Consider the following 20767-nt stretch of genomic DNA (forward strand, 5'->3'; position numbering starts at 1 on the left):
ATTTATGTGGAGAGATGCGGAACGACAGTGTCTTAATACTGTCAGGCAAGACAAAGCACAAGAGCAATGGCGGATGGCAAGTGCCCCTTTGCCTCAACATTGAGGATACAAAACACAGTGGCAGAAACTGGCAAATTGGAGAAAAGCCTGTTTCGTCTAAAGGGGCGGCCACCATTCAATTCCACCCTTCTGTTGCCAGGTATGTATATGATGCAGTATTGCCATATTTTCTGAGAGAAACCAGAAAGACAGGTTTTTACATGAAATCTTTTGACTTTTTAAAAAAATGGCAAAGAATTCTGCAGCTTAAATTTGGTATGTAGCAGTCCGCTCTCAACCTCTATATATAGTAAATTGTATTGCAAACATCCTTAAGCTGTTCCATGTGACTGGAATTTGGGATTTGGGGTCAGAAAGTGACAGGGTGAACCTGGAATGGTGAGGACGGGCCACAGTGTGAAGATTTTTGAAGTACACCTAAGGAAGATAAATCTCATTCCACAAGCCAGGGAAAGCCAGAAGCTTTGTTTGTTTTGTTTTGTTTTGTTTTGTTTTGTTTTGTTTTGTTTTGTTTTAGAAGAGAAATGCACCAGATCAGAAAGACATTCTGAGAATGATATTAAGGATAGAGGAGCTGGGAGAGATAGCTGAGGCAGTGAGACTGAATGGGAGGTAACTACAATTGTCAACCTCAAACAAGCAGTGGTAATGGAAGTGAGAGAATGGACTTAAGTCAATTAATAACAGAGACCTTCTTTAATAAGTAATAGATCTGCTTATATCAAAACAGTGTATACATACACTCTATTAAATAGCAGCAGCATCACCTGATAAAGAAAAGACCATCATCATGAAGAGAGAGGCATTAGCAAATAAGGAAGAATGTTATGAGAAAAATAAGAAAGGGGTTTCAGGATACGACTTGTTTGAGGCTGAGTTTGGCATATAAAAAGGAAAGAAAATGTCCTTGGCTAGGGAGGAGACAGCTTGAAAACTGCCTAAGAAAACAAAAAGTGAATGAGTAAAATAAAAAGAACACATATAAAGAGGTCAGGTATTAAGAAATTAAGAAGAAATATAAGAAACCAGCAGGGAAAAGCTAATCAGGCAGTGAAGACCAGTGAAAGTCCCTGAAGTCCAGATTTAATGCAGAGGAGAGAAACTGGGGAGAGCATTTTAAAAAGATGTTGTAATGAAGGTACCAAGGAGATTGCTTTAACAGAGACAGAACTCAAGAATAGAGACCACAATGGAGGGACTTATAAGGAGTAGAAGAAAAAGAAGTCCAAAATATGGGAAAGGATTTTAGCTATTAGAGACTAGTGGGAAAAGATGAGTTTTAGAGATGTCAGAAAGGAAAATATGACAGGATTTTGGAATATTCTCCGAGTGAAAATAAGGTCTATTCTGTAAAAAATACAAAGTTGTCTCTCCACAAGTGCTTAAGAAGCAGCCCCGAGGACAGCCAAAGATAATACCAAAGCTGCATTCCGAGGGTATGAGGAGGAGAATACAGTTACCAGAAAGTTCCAAAAGTGAAGGGAGCAAAGATTTTCATCTTTACTAAGCTTGGTTTTCATTGGTTGTAACATCACACAGAACAGAATGAAGTGTTCCACAGAAGCAACCTCAGAGGTAACCTTGTGATGGCCCAGAACGCTCTGGGAGAACTATAGTAGTCACAAAGGCAGAAAGAAAAAAGAGGGCTCTTCTCAATACACATGGTCCAGGAATAAAAAGGACCAACAACAGTAACAAAATATCCTATTTAAAAGCACAAAGTTGTAGGGGCACCTGGGTGGCTCAGTAGGTTAAGTGTCTGACTTTGGCTCAGGTCATGATCTTGCGGTTTGTCAGCTGTGCTGACAGCTCAGAGCCTGGAGCCTGCTTCAGATTCTGTGTCTCCCTCTCTCTCTGCCCCTCCTCCACACACACACTCTCTTCTCTCTGTCTCTCTCTCTCTCTCTCTGTCAAAAATAAATAAACATTAAAAAGATTTTAAAGCACAAAGTTGTACATCAAAGGAGAAGAAATACAAGCAAGGAGGAAGGAGGGCTATTACTGTTAGGCACAAGAAGGGGCTAGCATTTAAGTGTGTGTCATGTAATATCTGGCAGGTTGGTTACAGTATTCCATTTGGGAATAGGCAAAGTTTCTCTGTTTTGCAGAAGAAAGTGTGGGGGTTATATAAAATAATAATTACTTGCTAACAGTCACAAAGCTAGTTAAGTTTTAGAGCCAGGTCTTACTGGATTCTCAAACTTATGCATTTTCCACAATACCACACTCACTATGGGCCATCTCCCACCTGGATTTATGCAAAAGCCTTCCTAACTGGTATATCTCTCACCTCCTCCATCCTTCATCCAATATGTAGCCCAAGCAATAGTTCAAAAATACAAATTTCACTGTAGCACTGCCTGTTCAAATCCCTTCAATAAATTCCTTTTGGTCTTCGGTGGAGTCCAGACTACTTAGCACTCCCTACAAGGCCATGCAAGGTCTGGCCCCATTCACCTCCCTAGCTTCATCTCAAGCTCCTCTCCTTGCAGGTGAAAATTCAATGGCTCTGGATATATTTAAGTATTGGAATGCACCTTGACCATTCTTGCCTCCAGGGCTCGGCACATTGTCCCTATGTGCTGGAGAACTTGTCTGCCTGACCTCCAACCCCTCCCATTTGTAGTCACCAAGGATGACTCCTTGGTAACAGTAGGACTCCTTTCTCATGAAACTTAACACACCTTATTGGAATCCTCTTAATCTGTTCTGAGATCCCCATACCCCCTCTACTGGGAGCTACATGAAGAAAGATCCTGTTTCCATTTTGTTCACTCTTGAATGTACAACACCTAGCACATGCACTGACATATCATAAGTTTTAAACACAAAGATTCTGAAATGGACAAATAAATTTGATGGGACAAAGGCCATTACTGACTACTAAGTGAAGCTGTATCAGTAGAGGCCAAACTCATAGCTGACCCCAAAGCCCCTACTCTTGGCATCTTCAATTTACTGCCCATTGCTAAAGATTCTTTTCCAAATTCCAAAATTTGATTCCAATTCAAAAATTCAAAAAAAAATCAACATTTATAGAACATGTGCTCTATGTCCTTCCTGCACTCAGAGCCATAAATAACTCCAAGGACAAGACTTGCTTCTTGCCCTAAATATGCATACAGTCCCATGGAGAACCTTTCATTTTGCCAACATGTTGCAATTCACATTCTCTTTAAATCCTTTCAGAACTGAGCTGATGACAAGGGATGCTTGGTAGTCTCTTAAGCATTTGGTAATAGCCAGTTAACTCCTATAGGACAACAAGGGGCTTGAGACCTGAGGCCAAATCTTATTCATCATTATCATCCTGGTTAGCATAGTGTTTGGTATATAACAACAGGTTTAAAACTATCACCAAATGCGTGAAAGCATAAACAAATGAATGAAGAAATGAAACAAGTCAAGTCTTGGAATCAAGCTTTGGAATCGGGTCAGAGTCTCAGCAGGAATTCTCCTCTATCACTAAACAGATAAATGACTTAGTGACAAGTCCCTGTAGGGAAGAACCAGCCCATTTCACACACACAAACTGGCCAGACTTCAGCTAACAGAGCATGGGGTCAGGGAAAATGAGGAGCAGGATAGGGTTTTCAGTGACTTTCAATTGTTCCATCACTGGACAGGTTCTCTCCTCTGTCCTCAGGTTTAGAGGGGAGACATGGGGGCAGTCACACCCATGGAAGAGTATTGATGGCTTCACCTGCTCACTGAGGCAAATCAGAGAGGTAGGCCAAAAGACAAAGAGGAAAATAGATCAAGATAGTGTTCACCACACATTTTCACTACCTAGTAGGAAAACCCTTCAGTGACATCTTATTTAAGATGTACATTGATAATCAGCGCCATGAATAAATATCTAACTGAAACAAAGATATTTGCTAGTTTCTATACCTTTCAAAATTAGAACAAAAATCTGAACAGAAACAGCTATCAAACAGCATCCTGTGCACGCGCGCACACACACACACACACACACACACACACTCCTGAAATGTCCCCCTGCTGGCAACTTGTTAGTTATTTGAATAAACATTATTTCTGCCACATGCTTTAGCACCAAATAGTACCTTGTAGTCAGTTAAAAAACCTTTATCAAAGTTAGACTATGGTATTATTTTGACACCAGACAGTCCTTTGCTTTTGTGTAGAATCACAGTGTTGCCTGAACAGTGTACAATTACGCTTTTGTGCAGACAATCAGCAGGTCATTAGCGTACCGTACAAATCACCTTGGACTCAGGATGGAACCCTGGGGACCTGGAGCCGCAATAGACTGGAGAGAAGACATGGTGTTGCTGACAGTTACCTCTGATGGCAGTTAGAAAGGTATGATTGCAACCACATGACAGCTTAATACAACAGAGCTCTGAGCTGTTCACATGGCAAATTCTGATTAATGGTATCAGTAATCACGATGAATTTTTAACTTTTGGTGGAGCACTCCAATACATCCTGTTAGAATACAAGACTAACAAAGCCCTTTATGAAATTGCCATGTTTTATCATTCTTTTACTGCCTCTAGTTTTACATTTTGGTGAACATGATTATGACCCATAACATATTCTGATGGAGCAGGGACAGAGTCCTGCTGCACATTTGAAAGTCTCAAGAAGAAATTTTTGCATAAGAAAGTGAAAGTGAGATAACTGAAACTTGTTATGGGAATCAGAATTTGCTACTTTTGCACACGCACATATGTGCACGTGCACAAACACACACACACACACACACACACACACACACAGAATAAGGTCTATTTCACTATATCCACATCTGGCAATGATGTGGGCATAGTGAAAAGATTTCAGTTTCCCTCCAGAAAGCCCTTAGGCTACAAGAAAAATCATCCTACATCTAATAAACCCATCTGAGATATATCTACCATATGGTAAAGTCTTGTTCTGCTTTATTCCAACAAATTGGTCCTTGGATTCTTCTCACAGCTGTTGCTGCTATTGTTTAAGTTGTATTGAGTCCTGGCAACGAGCAGGATGCTGTGTACAACAGTCAGGATCCCCACATCTCTGGCCTGTGTAAGTGTTAAGTGGTATCACCTGTGATGAGGACTGAGCACCCAGGATATTTAAAAGCCTCACACGTAAGAAGTGCTCAATAAATGGGGACCAAAAAAAAAGTTGTTTTAATTAGAATATTCTGGGAGTTCAATGTCAGGAGAAAAATGGGAGTGGGTTTCTAAATCCAATTACCACCCAGACAATAAGGATGCTAAAATAAGCAAACAATTAAATCACTTTTCCTCAGAATTTCCCCTTCACTATTCTCCCCCAGTTTGGTTTAGCTCAAGAAACACTGATATGTGCCCAGCCCTGTCCCAGCATGAGAGGCACAAAGATAAACATGGCCACTTCCTGGCTACGAGCTGCTGCCCTTCTGCTGGGGAAATGAGACACCTAGGATTCTTTCCAAGCAGGGTCTTTTACCATTGCAGTAGCATTTATTTTTTTTTTTAATTTTTTTTTAACGTTTATTTATTTTTGGGACAGAGAGAGACAGAGCATGAACGGGGGAGGGGCAGAGAGAGAGGGAGACACAGAATCGGAAACAGGCTCCAGGCTCTGAGCCATCAGCCCAGAGCCTGACGCGGGGCTCAAACTCCCGGACCGCGAGATCGTGACCTGGCTGAAGTCGGACGCTTAACCGACTGCGCCACCCAGGCGCCCCCATTGCAGTAGCATTTAGAAAGTTTATTATACAAATCCATATCAGTAATATAATCCTGTGAAAGGAAAACATTTACTCTTCTTAATAGTTTTTTAACTTTATTGACATATAAATGACAAAGCAAAATTGTAAGATATTTACAGTATACATCATGGTGGTTTGTATATTGTGAAAGGATCCCTGACCTAGTTAGTTAACACATCCATCACTTCACGTATTGATCTTCTTTTTTGGTGATAATTTATATGCTTAATTATACAATACAGTGTTATCAACTACCATCACCATGTTATACATTAGATCCTCAGATCTCACTAGTCTTACAGCTGGAAGTTTGTACTCTTTTTATTACCTTTCCGTATTCCCCGTACACTCATTATGATTAAAGTTAGTTAGCTTTATCATATTTTGGTGGCTTCCTATTTAAGTCTTCCATGAATAGAGGAGTCATCTTTTTATTTTGCTCTGATGCTACCGGAATTGTTGTGTGTTTTGAATATGCTGGTAAATAAATAAACAAACGAATAAATGTGAACTAAATTTATGCTTAATAAAAAATAAAGCCCATTCTAACAAGCTTATAGGTAATTCTTACCTTATATTTAAAATACACGTAGCTATCACCACACACACACACACACACACACACTCACACACACGCACACACACGCACACACACGCACACACACATACACATACAGTCCAATATCAAGAGATAATTTAATCCTCTTAGTCTATCTGGATAAGTCATCTGCAGGCGTATAGCCAGACTTCCTTAACATGTTGAGTGGTTTAATATCATCACTACTCTTGTGGAGGGTTTTCCCCCTTGGATTTTCCAATTTTATCAAATTTCAGCCAATTCCTTTCTGTAGTTTAAGTAAGACAGGAAGCCTTGCCAGCTCTCTATTAACTCAGGACCATTTCCTGTTAACTTGGGATTGAGGGGGTCACCGCCCCCCCTTCCTCCTCCTCTCCATCTTCCTTACTTTATTGCCTAGTTTCCCTCTGTTTTGTTTTGTTTGTTTTTTCCTGCTGTTCTTCTGAAAAGCTCCCTGGACCTATTTTCTAAGAAAGAAGAATACTAAAGAGAATGGAAGATAGGATGGGAAAGGTGAACAAAGATGAAAAAAGAAGAATTGTGAGGTTCTCTCAGTGTTTTAACCTCAGGTTCTATTTCTGTGGACAACCAGAAGTGAACGACCATTCTAGAAAGACTAAAAAGATCAAAAATGCTAGGAAGAGAGACAACGTCAAGAGATGCCAGAAGAGACTCTGCTAAAGGGAGGAACCATCTCAACTTTTTCCTTCTTCTTCTAATCTCTCTTTTCACAACTCACCTGCAGTGGCCTTTACACTCCTGGTGGGATGGAAACCCTTGGGAAGCCCAGAAGAAGTAGAAGGGACAAATGGCATAAAGTAAAATCCCACTTAGAAGCCAAAAACCAAAAACCAAAACAAAACCAAAAACACTTCCCCAGGGCCTCTAGATTCATTGCTCAAGTATTTTCCACTGCACCCCACCCACTCTCCCAGGCCACCCCACACCTGAACTTCTGGTTGAGCCAGAAGAGCACTTGGAAGTTTGGGGGCAGGGCCAGAAGCCCAGCACAGCCTCAGGCAGTGGGCTCAGCCACCTCCTCTACAGCACTGGGAATGTACTGTCCCCAAAACACCCAACCCGTAAAAGTTAGGTACAGAGAAGCAGCCAGCAATTTCAGAAGCAATTGGGGTTGGCACCAGCACCCACCCACCTTCCTGCTGGGCTCTAGTTGTGGCTATGAAACAGGGTGCAAGGGTGTCCCGGCCCTGCATCCTAACTTCCAGTTAAACCAGAAGCTGGACATTCAGGGGAGGAGCCAGGAATGTGGCCAACCAGGTGCAGGGACATTACTGCCACAGTTTCTATCATGGCCCACAACCAGAATCCAGGCCACACAGATGTGTTTGTTGAACAGAAACATTATGAGATTCTGTTTAAAAAGAAAATCTTCTCTTCCAGACTCTGAACAATAATGGCTGTCATTTGTTGAGCGCTTGCTATGTATGGGCTAGACTCTCCATGTAATAGATCATTTAATTCTAATAATCCTATGCAGTAGATACTATAATTATCTCTCCTTTCCATACTGGGAAACTAGAATTTAGAAGAGTAGAGAACTTGATTCAAGCCACTGAAGAACCCGATCCAAGATTCCATGCCAGGTAGATTTGACTCCAACACCCACAGTTTTTTAAAATGTCCCATCATTTTCTTTTTCTTATTTGTTTTTATTATTGAGCTATGGTTGACACAAAATGTTACATTAGTTTCAGGTATACAACATAGTGATTCCATAGTTCTGTATGTGATGCTGTACTCACCACAAGTATAATTACCATCTGTCACCATACAACGCGATTACATTACATTGACTATATTCCCTATGCTGTGCCTTTCATCCCCCTGACTTACTCATTCCATAACTGGAAGCCTGTGTCCCCACTACCCTTTGCCCATTTTGCCCATCTCCTACCTCCTCCCCTCTGACAAACACCAGTTTGTTCTCTGTATTTATGGGTCTGTTTCTGCTTTTGTTTGTTTGTTCATTTGCAAAACCCACATTTTTAATGATCAAGTGTAGGAAACCAAAATTCTACACCTTTGAGAGCACTCTTCCTGGATGAGATTTTAAGTCATTTCGACCTTGTTTTGTTAGAGGGACAGAATTCAGTAGCCAGACAGCACATAGTTTTCCTCTATCTGACAATGTGCCTGAGGACAGAAGTAGATTCTAGAAATCAGATAAACAAGCATCAGAGATAATCCACTCACGAAGCAGAACTTGAGGGAATGTGTGGGTGGAAATGTGAATTCTAGGCTTAGTCTGGCTCAGAGTTGACTTGTGTCAAAGTTAAAGTATTTCTCTTGTCTTTCAGCAGCAGCTAATACAGGAAGATACACCCGCCATGAGCTTTAGTCGCAGCTCTACATAAATAGGTAACAGCTAATATCTGATATATTCAGGAGGTCCCTGAAGAGCAAGAACTTTACTCACTAATTCCTTAACTTTCCAAACCACATTTTTAGGAGAAATACTGACTGACCAACACCAAGGAGAAGCATAATAAAGTACTGGGAATATTCTGGAAACTTCCTGAAGAACCAGTAGATGCAATAAAGGAAGAAAAAGTCAACACTGCCTTTGTATCCAATGGCCCCTCGCTCTTAAAGTAAGAGAACCCTTATGATTTTACAGCAGTTTCAATAATAAATGTAATTGATAATTTAACATAATTATCAAATAAACATGTTGAGACAGTATTCCCCCATCCACAGAGGCCTTAAGAATCCTCATGATGATGACTTTGGGAGCATTAGGACTATTTATAAAATATTCTAGTCAGCCCAAAATACTATTATTACTTGTCCTCCCCGTACCTGTGAACTACCAGGAGGCTCCTATTTGTATATTTGTGATTACCAAGGGAGATCCCCAATCTGGCAAGGAAAGAAAGACAGCAAGACTCTTCCCCTCTCTCTCAAGGCCTCCCAACTCAATTGATGGGACTGCTCTGTCATAGTGAACTAGGATCTAACAGCAGGTATTCTCTTCCTCACCCCTTTCTATGCCACAGGCTCCTCCAAAGAAGGATGCCCTTCTAGAACAATTGTCACACAAAATGCAGAACTGGCACACCTCAGTTTCCATCAAAAAGTCAGAAGCCTAAGATCATAAAAACAGCTTCAAGCCTACACAGTAAGCCAGCTCCCTATGCAATATAATTTGGAGCAAATCAAAAGATTCCAAGATATATACCCCTCAACTACTTTCATTCAGTCAGTCAACCATTATTTATTGAGCACCTGCTGTGCAGGGATTTTTAGAAGATGGAAATACAATGGCCATAGGGTTGCCAGATTTAGCAAATAAAAATCTTGTATTTGATCTGGCAACTCTAAATGGCCAGCAAGAGACCATGCCTGCCCACAAGGACCTTACAATCTAGTGCCCTATGCATTCCCTGAGAATTTTTAAACCTATTAGCACCTTAGCAAAAGTGGATTTATCCAATTAGCCTCAAAGTGCAGAACTAAGTTTTGAAGGGAAGACTAAGGTCCAAGGCAAGGCAAGCATCAGTAGAATGTCACAGAGGAAGTAATAATGACTGACCCAAGACAATGCAATGGCTCTGTGCCTCTAGTTGGTGGCAGGGGTTGGGGGTAGGGTTGCCAAGTAAAGGGATCCAAATGAAGAAATTATTGCTGAGAACTCAGCTTGCTTCACCTGCATTCCAAATTAGTGACAAGTTAGCCAAAAATGTTGTCAAGGTTGGTAAACATCTCAATTAGACCTGAACAGAGCATCTAGTGGAATCTCATGCCAGCTTATGGTTTGGTGTGGAAACCATACAAAATGTGGTGGTTTTATAGGGTTTGAACCTGAAAGCAAGCAAAATGTGGTGGTTTGAGCTATGTTTTTCTTGGAGTATTTTAGGTACTCAGGCATAAAAATTCACAGTCAGGCTTGGGAGGTCCAATCTAAAACAATAAAAAGTTTTCACACTATCCTTTCAGCAACCACAAGGAATAGGCTTCCAAGAGAAGTTGTAGACTCTTGTTTGAATATCTTTTAAATATGGTTGATAGATGGACTATTTAGGCCATATTTATGTGACAAAAATTGATTCTGATATTGAGAGGGAAGAAAAAGGCTGTCTTTTCCTGGACCAATATTATCTACATAGGAAAAAGAAAGCAAGGGATTATTATGCATGTCATTTTGTTAATCATAAAACTAGTAAAAGATTAGTTCCATTGGCAGAAATATCTTGCTGTGAGCAACTCCATAGCATGAATCTAAAGTGAGAGAGAGAAGAGTAACATAATCCATTTTGTTTTACATGTCAGTTATTAAAGCCGCTTCAAAGCCTTCATGGAAAGATGTGGGGCACATATAAATGGGAAGTGCCACAAAAGAGGTGGCAGAAATGCAAAGATCCATTTGCACAGCAAACTTTACCACTTCCCTGACTAGTTATCTACAGTTTCCTAATCTTAGGATCCCATACTCTGTATTGTCTTATGCCAGTTGCAAAATACAAATTCCTGTTTCTCCATTCCTTTCCTTTCTTTGACCTCCTTTGTCTGAGCCAGGAAATGAAATGCCTCATGGGAACATGTAAGTGCAGGGTTAGAGCTGTACTAGGTTTTGAGTAATGTTGACTCTGTGATGGCAGAGGAGTGCCCTGCCTGAGTCCAAGAAAATAGACCACATGACCTTTCCCAAGATTTTCTTGCAGCTTCTGTGAGACTCATTCATTCGACCTGCAATCAAATTAAAATATTTACTTTGTTCTTTAGTTTGAAGAGCATAGTATTTCTTCATCATCAATGGAAATTCTATTGTTCTCACAATGAAATGAATTTATTTTTAAATTTTGTATTGCTTCATTTTATTTTCAAGGGGGAGAGAGAAAAATTATAAAATCAATTATGGTTTACATGAACAGAACAGTAGGAATCATCATTATTATCACATAACTCATATATTTATTAAGTTGTTCCAGGAAAACCTAGTTAATTTAGACCTGAGCCTTTGAAACATTTGGTAATTCCAAGATGGGGAATTGACTGAACTTTTCCTTTGGTGGAAGTGAGAGAGTTAATAAATCTAATTAAGTGAGCTTTGCAGGGGGTGATTAATCTTAAGAAAACAAACTGCTTTCAAACACTCCAGTAATAACTGTTTCTGACAATTAATGAAACGATTACAAAGAATCCTGGCCTACTCATTAAAGCAGACCCAAGTTATAAGGTCTTGGCTACAGAATATTGGTCCCTGGATTATGTAAATATTTCCTAATATATTTTTTAATGTTTATTTATGTATTTTGAGAGAGAGAGAGAGAAAGAGAGCACATAGGCAAGGGGGGGTGGTGTACAGAGAGACAGGGAGAGAATCCCAAGCATGTTCCATGCTGTCAGGTCAGAGCCTGACATTGGGCTCGATCTCACAAACTGTGAGATCATGAACTGAGCAAATATTTTCTATATGGTAGGTTACACACAGTATTCTCTAATTCTGACATATTATGGTGTATAATGACCTTCCCTCAAATTAGCCTGCTGTAATGAAGGTTTCTCTGTATTTCTGTTCTAGAGTTGTATGAACCCAAGATGTTAGTCAAATAAGCCTAAATGGTCTTTTGAAGATACTTACGATCCATGCAATCTCTGTTAATGACTTTTACATATACATATGTCCCTTAAACCAATGGCACAATTGGATTAATTGGAAGCCAGTTGTCCAGCACATTGTGATAGTTGAAACTTAACTATGAACACTCATGTAGATAATCATGTAGATAATCTAAATCACTATCCAAGGAATATACAAAAGCCATACATTGAATAGTATGGTCAAATGTCTAAGGATTTCACAGGTAAACCCAACTTGTTCATGAGCTCTTCAATTAAATTGAGAAGCTAGCTGAAGATATTTTGTCTTGAAAACACCAACAATTCATTACAGAGCCCACAACCAAAACTCTTCATAATGTTACTTATGGGAACGATAGGTCTCTTTGAGTACTCTCCTTGAGGCACACTAAGTAAACTAAATGTAGAAGAATCCATCTAACTACAACTTAGTTATAAATGCAAACAAAACAGAAAGATTGAGTATTCATCCAACATACATATATTAAGTATTTACTATCCATCAGGTTCAGTTATAAGCACTGAAAACGGAAGATAAATATTACATGGCACTTACACCACAGCTTATTGTCTACTTAGGGAGACACAGGTTAATAAAGCAACAATGACAAAAAACCCACAAAACTACAAATACTATAAAAGAAATAAGCAGTGGGTGCTATGTAGTCATAAAGACAGACACCTAATTTCAAGCATCAGAGAAGACTTTTGGAGGGTTATTACTTGAGCAAAGCTGGAGAGCTGAGAACATAGCCTCGTGCACAATGAGCCAGGGAGGGCTTTCTAGAATAAGGGAGTAGCAGAAGGAGATGCAGAAGGAGAAACCAAAAGGCCTTGTTAAGCATTATATTAATGTAAATGGTAAGCATTAGCTAGTACTTTTCACAAAGCACCTTACTAAGGATTTTACAGTCATTTATCTCATTTAATTCCACCATTACCAAGTAAGTCAGTTCTATTGTCATTCCAGTTGTACAAAAAGAAAAGTGAGGATTCAGAGAAGAAATATAATTTGCTCAAGATTATGTAGCAGTTTGACTCGAGAACCCAAGATCCTCACCTCTAAGCTCTAAGCCTCCACAGGAATGCCCCAAACCCCAAATGGAGTTTGTCTTTGCTTTATAGGCAATAGGAGACCTCTAAAAATCTTAGGTGAATATACTTAAAGTAATCCTTTTTTTTTTTAAATCCTATAGTCCAATACCTTGATTGCTTTCTGGTTAAAATCTGACTTCCAACTTGAGAAAAAGAACAGTGACTTAAGAAGTCCCTTTGTGCATGTGAATCATAACCCCTAGAATTAGGACAGAGGTAGGGGCGCCTGGGTGGCGCAGTCGGTTAAGCGTCCGACTTCAGCCAGGTCACGATCTCGCGGTCCGTGGGTTCGAGCCCCACGTCAGGCTCTGGGCTGATGGCTCAGAGCCTGGAGCCTGTTTCCGATTCTGTGTCTCCCTCTCTCTCTGCCCCTCCCCCGTTCATGCTCTGTCTCTCTGTCCCAAAAATAAATAAACGTTGAAAAAAAATTAAAAAAAAAAAAAAAGAATTAGGACAGAGGTAAGAGTAATACTGTTTCCAACAAGCAGAGATGGGAACTGCTGTCGGTCACTCTGATATGCTGTGTAGAAACCAACTTGGGCTGTCATGCCATGCATACATGGTAGAATACTTCATTTATAACTACTCTCATGGAGGTAGGGTCAGATTGCTAAATCTGAATAATTTAAATTCAGAGTACTTCTTCAGTATTCTTTCTTTATAATTGAAGGTTTTTAAAGGGCAAGATTTGCTTAGAACCATGGTTAAAATAGTAGAGTAAAACTACAGTGATCTAAAATGATCTAATTTTCTAGAAAATTACTACTTTCTACAAGCTGCATAAACTTTAATTAAAAAGACAAGGAGGCCTATTCTCTCCTCTCCTTACACACATACGACATACTAGGCCCTTGGGATTCTGGTGAAAGGAAAAGAGCAGATTGAAGAAATTAGAATTTTTAGCAAAACTAAAGCTAATTAAGATGTAATGCTTATTTCCATCATTAAGGACCAACAAGTATCAAACATTGTTGCTTTTCTAGAGAGAAAATATGTTTTACTTGAAAATATGTGTAAAGTTAGTTTATAAAATAAACTGTAGAGGCAGGTTAAGTCACAAGTAACAACACACAAATCACCTCATAGGAACATGACAATAACGTTCTGCAGTTAAATATCACCAAGATGAGGATTCCTAAGACGCTTAACACTGTGCTTTATGTATCTATATCCGATAAAATATCCCCAGCATCCTATAAAAAATACTTTGGTAGTTTCCACTACAAATTCTCCAGAAGCTGATCTTACTGGTAGCATATTTAGAGGAATGGATCAAGGAAAAGGGAGGCCACTAAGGTGAGAACAGACACTGAGTTTGAAAATAACCTCAGCAATTCACAGGATAGGATCTATGGCCACAAAAGGTTTCTCAGCCTAAGTGATCACTCAGGGTTTTTTTTTTTTTTTTTTTTTCCTTCACCTGCTTTCTCTCTTTGCTTTCTTCCTTCCTGATCGCTCTCTTTCCATGGTAGTCCACCTTCCAAGCTGTTCCCAAACTGATTGTCTAAAATCACCTTAAAAGGACATATTTGATGCAAAGCAGCTTAATGCACTCTGTCCTATGTGTAGAAGAACCATTTGGGTAGCCTCCGTGTCAGTGTGAATTGGGCTGCCATGGAGGCTGGCCCACCGAGATTAAATGAAAATCAACTCTAATAGGGATGATGTAAAACAGAATAGCATTTTTTAAAAACACATTCAGATATCTGCAGGTATTCCTCCCATTCAACAAGTTCTGAAAAAAGCTGGACAGCAGCTACAGCTTCATAAGCAGCTTCTTGCTATATGATGTTGATGCACTGACAAAAAATTGAGAAATGAGGGGAAGGATGTGCACATAGCACAAATGTTTATGATTATGTACACATCACTCGTGTTGAGTACGTAGCTCAGCTATACTAACTATACTAACTGATTAACTGTATTTATATATATGGGAGGTGGTTTGAAAAGCACTAGAATGTGTGTGTGCATATGCAAGCAGAGTGAAATACTGTATTGTGTGTATAAATATCAGGTAGTATAAAATAAAATACCCTATAGTTGTTTGTTTAGGGACACATTTGGATTGAGTGAGCACTATAACAATCATTTCTTTCAAAGCCACAAAAACATCATACTTTTTTTAGTTTTAATAAAGTCTAGTTTTTGGCAGTTCTTTTATCATATCTGTCATCCCCTAAGCTTTGCTTAGCCAAAGCACTCAAATTTTGAAATTGTCAATATAGTCCTTCTAATATTTAAGTCTTAAATTATCTAAGCAGATTAACTACTCTTATTCTATGCCTACAGGATGCAGGGGTAAAGAAAGGCAGAGGAAATAATAACTTTTTTTCAGGCAGTTAAGTTCCTGTGGAGGTTGTGTTTGGGGCATGCATTTGGAAAGTGGTCCAATGTATTTATGTAGATAACCAGGTAGACAAGAGGAGTACATACACTCCAGTATCTAGATCTGTAAGACAAAAAAATGGCTCCATTTAAGATGCTTAATCCTTGAGCTTTTAAATAAAAAGTTACAGTTCACACTGACACTTTCCAGTTTGCCAACTAGCAGTGGATGTCCTGAAGCCAAGAAAGATATCTTATAGAAACACACACACACAAAGGAAAGAAAAAAGAAAGAGAGAGAGAAAGGGGAGGGGGCTCCTTTTCACAGCAGTGCCTATCTGTGTGGTGACCTCATTTTTGCTACGATCTCCCTTTGGAGATCAAAGCAGGATTAATGTGATTCTTTACTGTTTGCCCTGCACATCTCAGAGCTCTGGAGACTTCAGAAATAAGTGGAGATGCAGCCCTGGAACACAGGGGAAACAGAATAGGAATGTGGTGGGTGAACAGTCCAAAGGATAACTATGAAAAGTTATTTGGGATTTGGGAAGCAATGCAGAGTTTAAAGTCCTTTGCATTTTTAAACACCTCTGCTTTCTCTTTTCTCATTTTCTGGGGCAAGGCTTTTGGCTAATTGATGAGGCCAGCACTAAATGTCATATTAATAAGTCTCCACAATGACCTTCTAGCTCATTGGGAATGTTTTGCAGCTGCTAGTACACATCATAAGAGAATGAAACCCTGCATGTTTTCACACTAAAGCCCTTTCGCGTTACAACCAGGCATTTATGCAGAGGATTTAAAAGAAGGGAAAATCTTCCAAAATATCAAAATGAGCTTTTGTATTTCCACCGCGTGTCACATTCCTGGATGCCGGAACCCCTAAAGAGTGTTTCTGCAGCCTTTCAGAGGTGCTCGTTGTTTTCTTGAGAAAAAAAAGGCAAGTCTTATATTCCTGGGATCTCCGAAGGTGAAGGAAAAATCACTCTCGTTTTTACTGCTTAATGTATACACCTCTTGGAGGGGTAGAGAAAGCCCCCCTCTGCCAAACCTGACTGTGATTTCAGCTGCATTACCTAGAAGAGGGCGCTGCAGTTTTTAGGGACTCGGTACAGCAGGGGAGAACCGGATTGCGGGGGTAGGGGTGGAGGTTCTCTCAGTCAGGGATGTGACCCCACGGTCTCCACTCTTGGTTTACGTAATTCCACCCCAAACTCACCTTCTCCGCAACTCTGCACGCCTAGCCACACAAAGACACTCGCACAACAAGAAGTCCCCAACTCCAACAGCCCATTCACTACTAAGCTAAGCCCTGGTTTTTCCTGCGAGCACCTTCGTCTTGTTCGCGCTTCCAAGTTCCTTTAGGTTAGTGCTCGAAGACCATTTTTTCCCCTTTCACCAAGTCTCTCCAAACCCAGCTGGAGGCTACGTGGCCAAAGCCCAAAAAGTGGCGCAAGAAGAAGACACCTCATGACACGCTGGGGATAAAGGTCTAGATAGGACCCAAAGGCGGGGACCCAGGGGCCTTCCCACGCGTATCCCCGCCCTGGCACCCATGGAGGTTCCACCTCCTTTTGCGTAACGTCCAATACGCCTGTCCCCTGCGGAGCGGCGGGGAGCTTGGAGTCAGGCTGTCTCCAGGGCCAGGAGTGCGAGGCCAGGGGTCTCCTCTGCTGCAGTCCTCGCAGCCCCGCCCGAGAGCTCAAACTTTCGCTTCTGCGTCCTGGCGGCGCCGGACTCCCGCTGCCTGCCCCGAGCTCCCACCTGGAGAGGTAATTCAACAAGGAACCCGGTGAATTGCCTCAACTGGATAAGCAGCCCGCTGGTGAAGCTTTTTGTCCGGAATACAATTCCCAGGGCCAAGATAAGGGAGGAGGAATCTCTCTCAGTGCCTAAACACGCTACGCTCACCTCCAGTTGTTTTAATCACAACAAACACTAGCAAACTGGACTGTCCTTGCTTTATTTAGCTACAGCTGGCGGTGTTGATAATTGTTTTCTCATTATCATGCTAATATGTTAACAAGGAAATTTCCGTTGAACAGGGATTATTCCGGAATCGGTAACTAGGAATCTTGGCTGGCTGAGGGACTCAGCCCGAAAATTCTGTTGGAAAAGCTCCCAACATCAGTATCAGCCCAGCCACCCTCCCCCTCTCATTCCCTATTTTTACACTATTATTCTTTCTGCAGCCCTGGTTTGCACAGCGGTGGCCTATCACTCGGAAACCATCCTGTAGCTAAAAAGGATAGTAGTTAGAGACCCACAATTCATTTTAAAAATGTTAAGTTTTAAAATATTGCAGGGTGTTTTTTCCCGAAGTTTAAAGGACCACCTGAAAACTCAAGTACAATTAGTCGCTGTATTTTAAAGGACTTTATATTGCTGAAAAATTTCTAACCGTCGGTGTCTGACTTTGCAAAATATAGGAGTTAGAATTTAGTAGAAGTTACTTACTAAAGCGCAGTGGGAGCCCTGTAAGTTTTACAGTTTCTGCCAAGACATTGCTAATATGTATGTATATATTCTCATGGGTTGTATTTTTTTAAGCTCTCATTTTTAAAACTTCATGTTTTGGGCATGATTCCTTAAGTTCCTATTAATATGTGATCTTTTTAATCCAGCAGCAAATCGAAATTCTAAGGGAGGGAAGTGCAGGTTTCAGCCTCTCTTCACATCGTTACAAGTAAGGTTTACCAACTCTTTTGACTTGTATTTGCTTAGAAAACTTTAAAGGTAAATTTGGAAAATTAACTTGAAAGAAGCACATAACAAAGGGTGACTTTCATCAGTTGTTTTTTTTTTTTTTTTTGGAGGGGAGGGTGTTTAAATCAGTTAAGACCCACAGAGTAATAAAATTACATAGCATTCTGAAATATATAATATGGGGAGGGCTTTAAAAAATGATCCCATCTAACAATCCTTGCATATACACAACTAGCAAGAAGTCCACAACTACCAACAGCCAGCATTGCTTGCAAATTGTATTCGATTGAAACTCTGCTGAAGAGTTGATCTTTCATTGTATTTTGGAATTGTGTGAAGGTATGTATGTACGGGATCTATGTATGTATAGTTCTTATACTTTATATATGTTTAGACATGCATCCCTTTTAAATGTTTACGTGGTTAGTCACTTTAAGAACATCAAAATAAATTATACGTTGGCTCACACTATCTCCCAGGTATTCCTAAACACTGATGAACAAAAATCTTTATATCGGAAATGAAGAGTACCCATTTAAAGGAAAGAATGGAAAGGGGAACTCGATTTATTCTCATTTGTTTATCGCTAGACGTTCCCCCCACCTCTCCACAAATTCATTTGAATAGCTTTCAAGCCGGAAAATGGAAATGTGGCTCCTGCCCTCTATTTCAGCGGCAGCAGCAGCGTCCTGGCAACAGCGCAATTTTCTATCATCAAGGATAAATGGCATCGAACAGAACATTCTGATAAAAAAAAAAAAAAAAAAAAAAGAAAGAAAGAAAGAAAGAAAGAAAAAAAGCTTCAGCCCAAGGAGCCCATGATTGCTGGCCTTCCTGTCTGTCATCCCTTTACAAAATCCTCTCCGCAAACCTGAGCGGCATGCTGTCAGAGCTAATAACGTCTTGGGGGGGGGGGGGGGAGCATAGTCTTCCCTGCACAATGTTCCCATTTATTAAATCGAGTGCTTATTTTAAAATTGCAAATATCTTTGTTTGGTTCACGGCAAATTAAAACCAAGATGCAGGAAGTTACATGATGCAACAACTATTCGTGTCATATCAAAGAATCAAGCCGCTATCTCGCCCTTCTTTGGGCTAAGGTCGGTTGAGGGGGAAGGGGAAATCTGGGGGAATCGAGGGTAAGAGGTTTTTCAGAGGAAAAATACAAGTCTGCTCTCCCTGCAGGTAAGCTGAGAGTAATTGAAAGCCAGAGGAGCGATGCCCGTTCCTACCGGGGAGAATGAGCTCACTGCGATTCCGGGAGCGCGTGTGGGCGCGGTCCTCCGCGCGACGCCGCACGCGGGTCTGCCAGAGCTCAGCGCCCAGACTCGGAGCTTTCCCGCGGGAGGCTTAGAGCGTAATGGTGGCTATTTGTCGCCCACTGAGATCCCTTTCCAGAAAAGGCCATTCTGCTCCAAGGAGATGGATCTCTGGGGTCTCCGTGCCCTCACTGGGGGTCTTGGAGAGGTTTAGAGGACATCCCTGCAGGCGTTCCCTGAGTCAGGCGCTTCTCCTGAGAGGTGGGGGCTGGAAGCCGCGGAGCAGCCGCCCACCCACGCAGGCGGGCTTGCAGGTGCTGGCCTTGGGCTTCTTAGCGGCCGGGGCTCGTGCCTGGGAGTGCGCCTTCCGGCTTGACTGGTGACCGGCTCTACTGCCCATAGAGTTCTTGGTCCGTCCAACGCTCCTGCACTTTGGACTGAAATCCACATGGCCGGGGGGGGGGGGGGGGGGGGGGGAGGAGACGGAGATGGCCGAAGCCCCAAAGAGAATGGGGAGCAGCGATGCTGGTACTCTTCCCGTCGCACCAACCTCTGGGGATTTTTTTCTCTTAATTGAGGAGAGATGAGGGAGGGGACCTAAAACGAAGAGAGAATCAGATCTTAATATCCTTTAAAGTTGGCCCAAAGAAAGGGAATAATGGAGAGGTATGTAAAGGACCCCAAAATTCGGGGAGGCCCTAACAAATAGAAGCCGTGGACCGAAGTCTGTATATGAGAGATTGGGGCGTGCGGGGGGACGGGTAATCAGCTTGGTTTGCAAGGAGCTCCGGCGGCTGAGAACGGTGGGAGGAGGGGAATGATGGGGAGACCTTTGTTTAATGAGGAAACCTAATTACTGCGCATCTGGAAGTCTTGGTCCCAACTAAGAGACGGAGGCGGGTACCCCCGCCCCCACACCCGAGATGCAGTGCGCATGCCCAGCCTTCGGATTTGCATGATAAGGCTCACACGTGAGTCAGCTGTGGCTGTGCCCGGGCCCGCTGTGGCAACCAATAGAATCCCGATCTCCACTGCGCCTCCGGGTCACATTGACAACTCGGTTCCCCCCACAATAGGCCTTTAAAACCCATTTTAAAAATAAAAAAGAGGACTTTAGTATCGATTCTCGCCTTCCGCAGGCTAGATTTCTGTGGGAAATAGACACATTTTAGAACTACAAATACATTTACTACAAGCAAGGGTTAAAGTATTCAGAATTTAAGAGAAAGTTATTAGACTGGAGAAAGGAGTCTGTTCAAAGAACACTGGCGGGAAATCAGGAAATCCTGGGACTGCTGCCTTCAGAACCCTCAGACTTGCCCTAAGTTGAATCTCTCGAGCCTTGTCTGTCACATGAAAATCCCACCTACCTCATTGACCAAATGAGCCTCAGAAGCAGAAACATTACCGTGTACAAGCGAGCCTGTCTTG

At 41.4% G+C, this 20767-nt stretch overlaps 1 long non-coding RNA gene across 2 annotated transcripts; it reads left to right on the forward strand.

Annotated features, from left to right (window-relative positions):
• The first annotated feature begins 4262 nt into the window (after nt 1-4262).
• Nucleotides 4263-18057, forward strand: LOC125156120 (uncharacterized). 2 transcript variants are annotated; one of them, XR_007148481.1, is made up of 4 exons: nt 4263-4389; nt 8666-8726; nt 8817-8959; nt 17996-18057. It is a non-coding gene; the product is annotated as an uncharacterized LOC125156120 (long non-coding RNA). The 2 variants fall into 2 exon arrangements; XR_007148480.1 differs by lacking the exon at nt 17996-18057 and having other exon boundaries at nt 8817-9956.
• The last annotated feature ends 2710 nt before the right edge of the window (nt 18058-20767 follow it).

The sequence above is a fragment of the Prionailurus viverrinus genome, chromosome A2 (assembly GCF_022837055.1).
Source record: "Prionailurus viverrinus isolate Anna chromosome A2, UM_Priviv_1.0, whole genome shotgun sequence".
Taxonomy (NCBI): domain Eukaryota; kingdom Metazoa; phylum Chordata; class Mammalia; order Carnivora; family Felidae; genus Prionailurus; species Prionailurus viverrinus.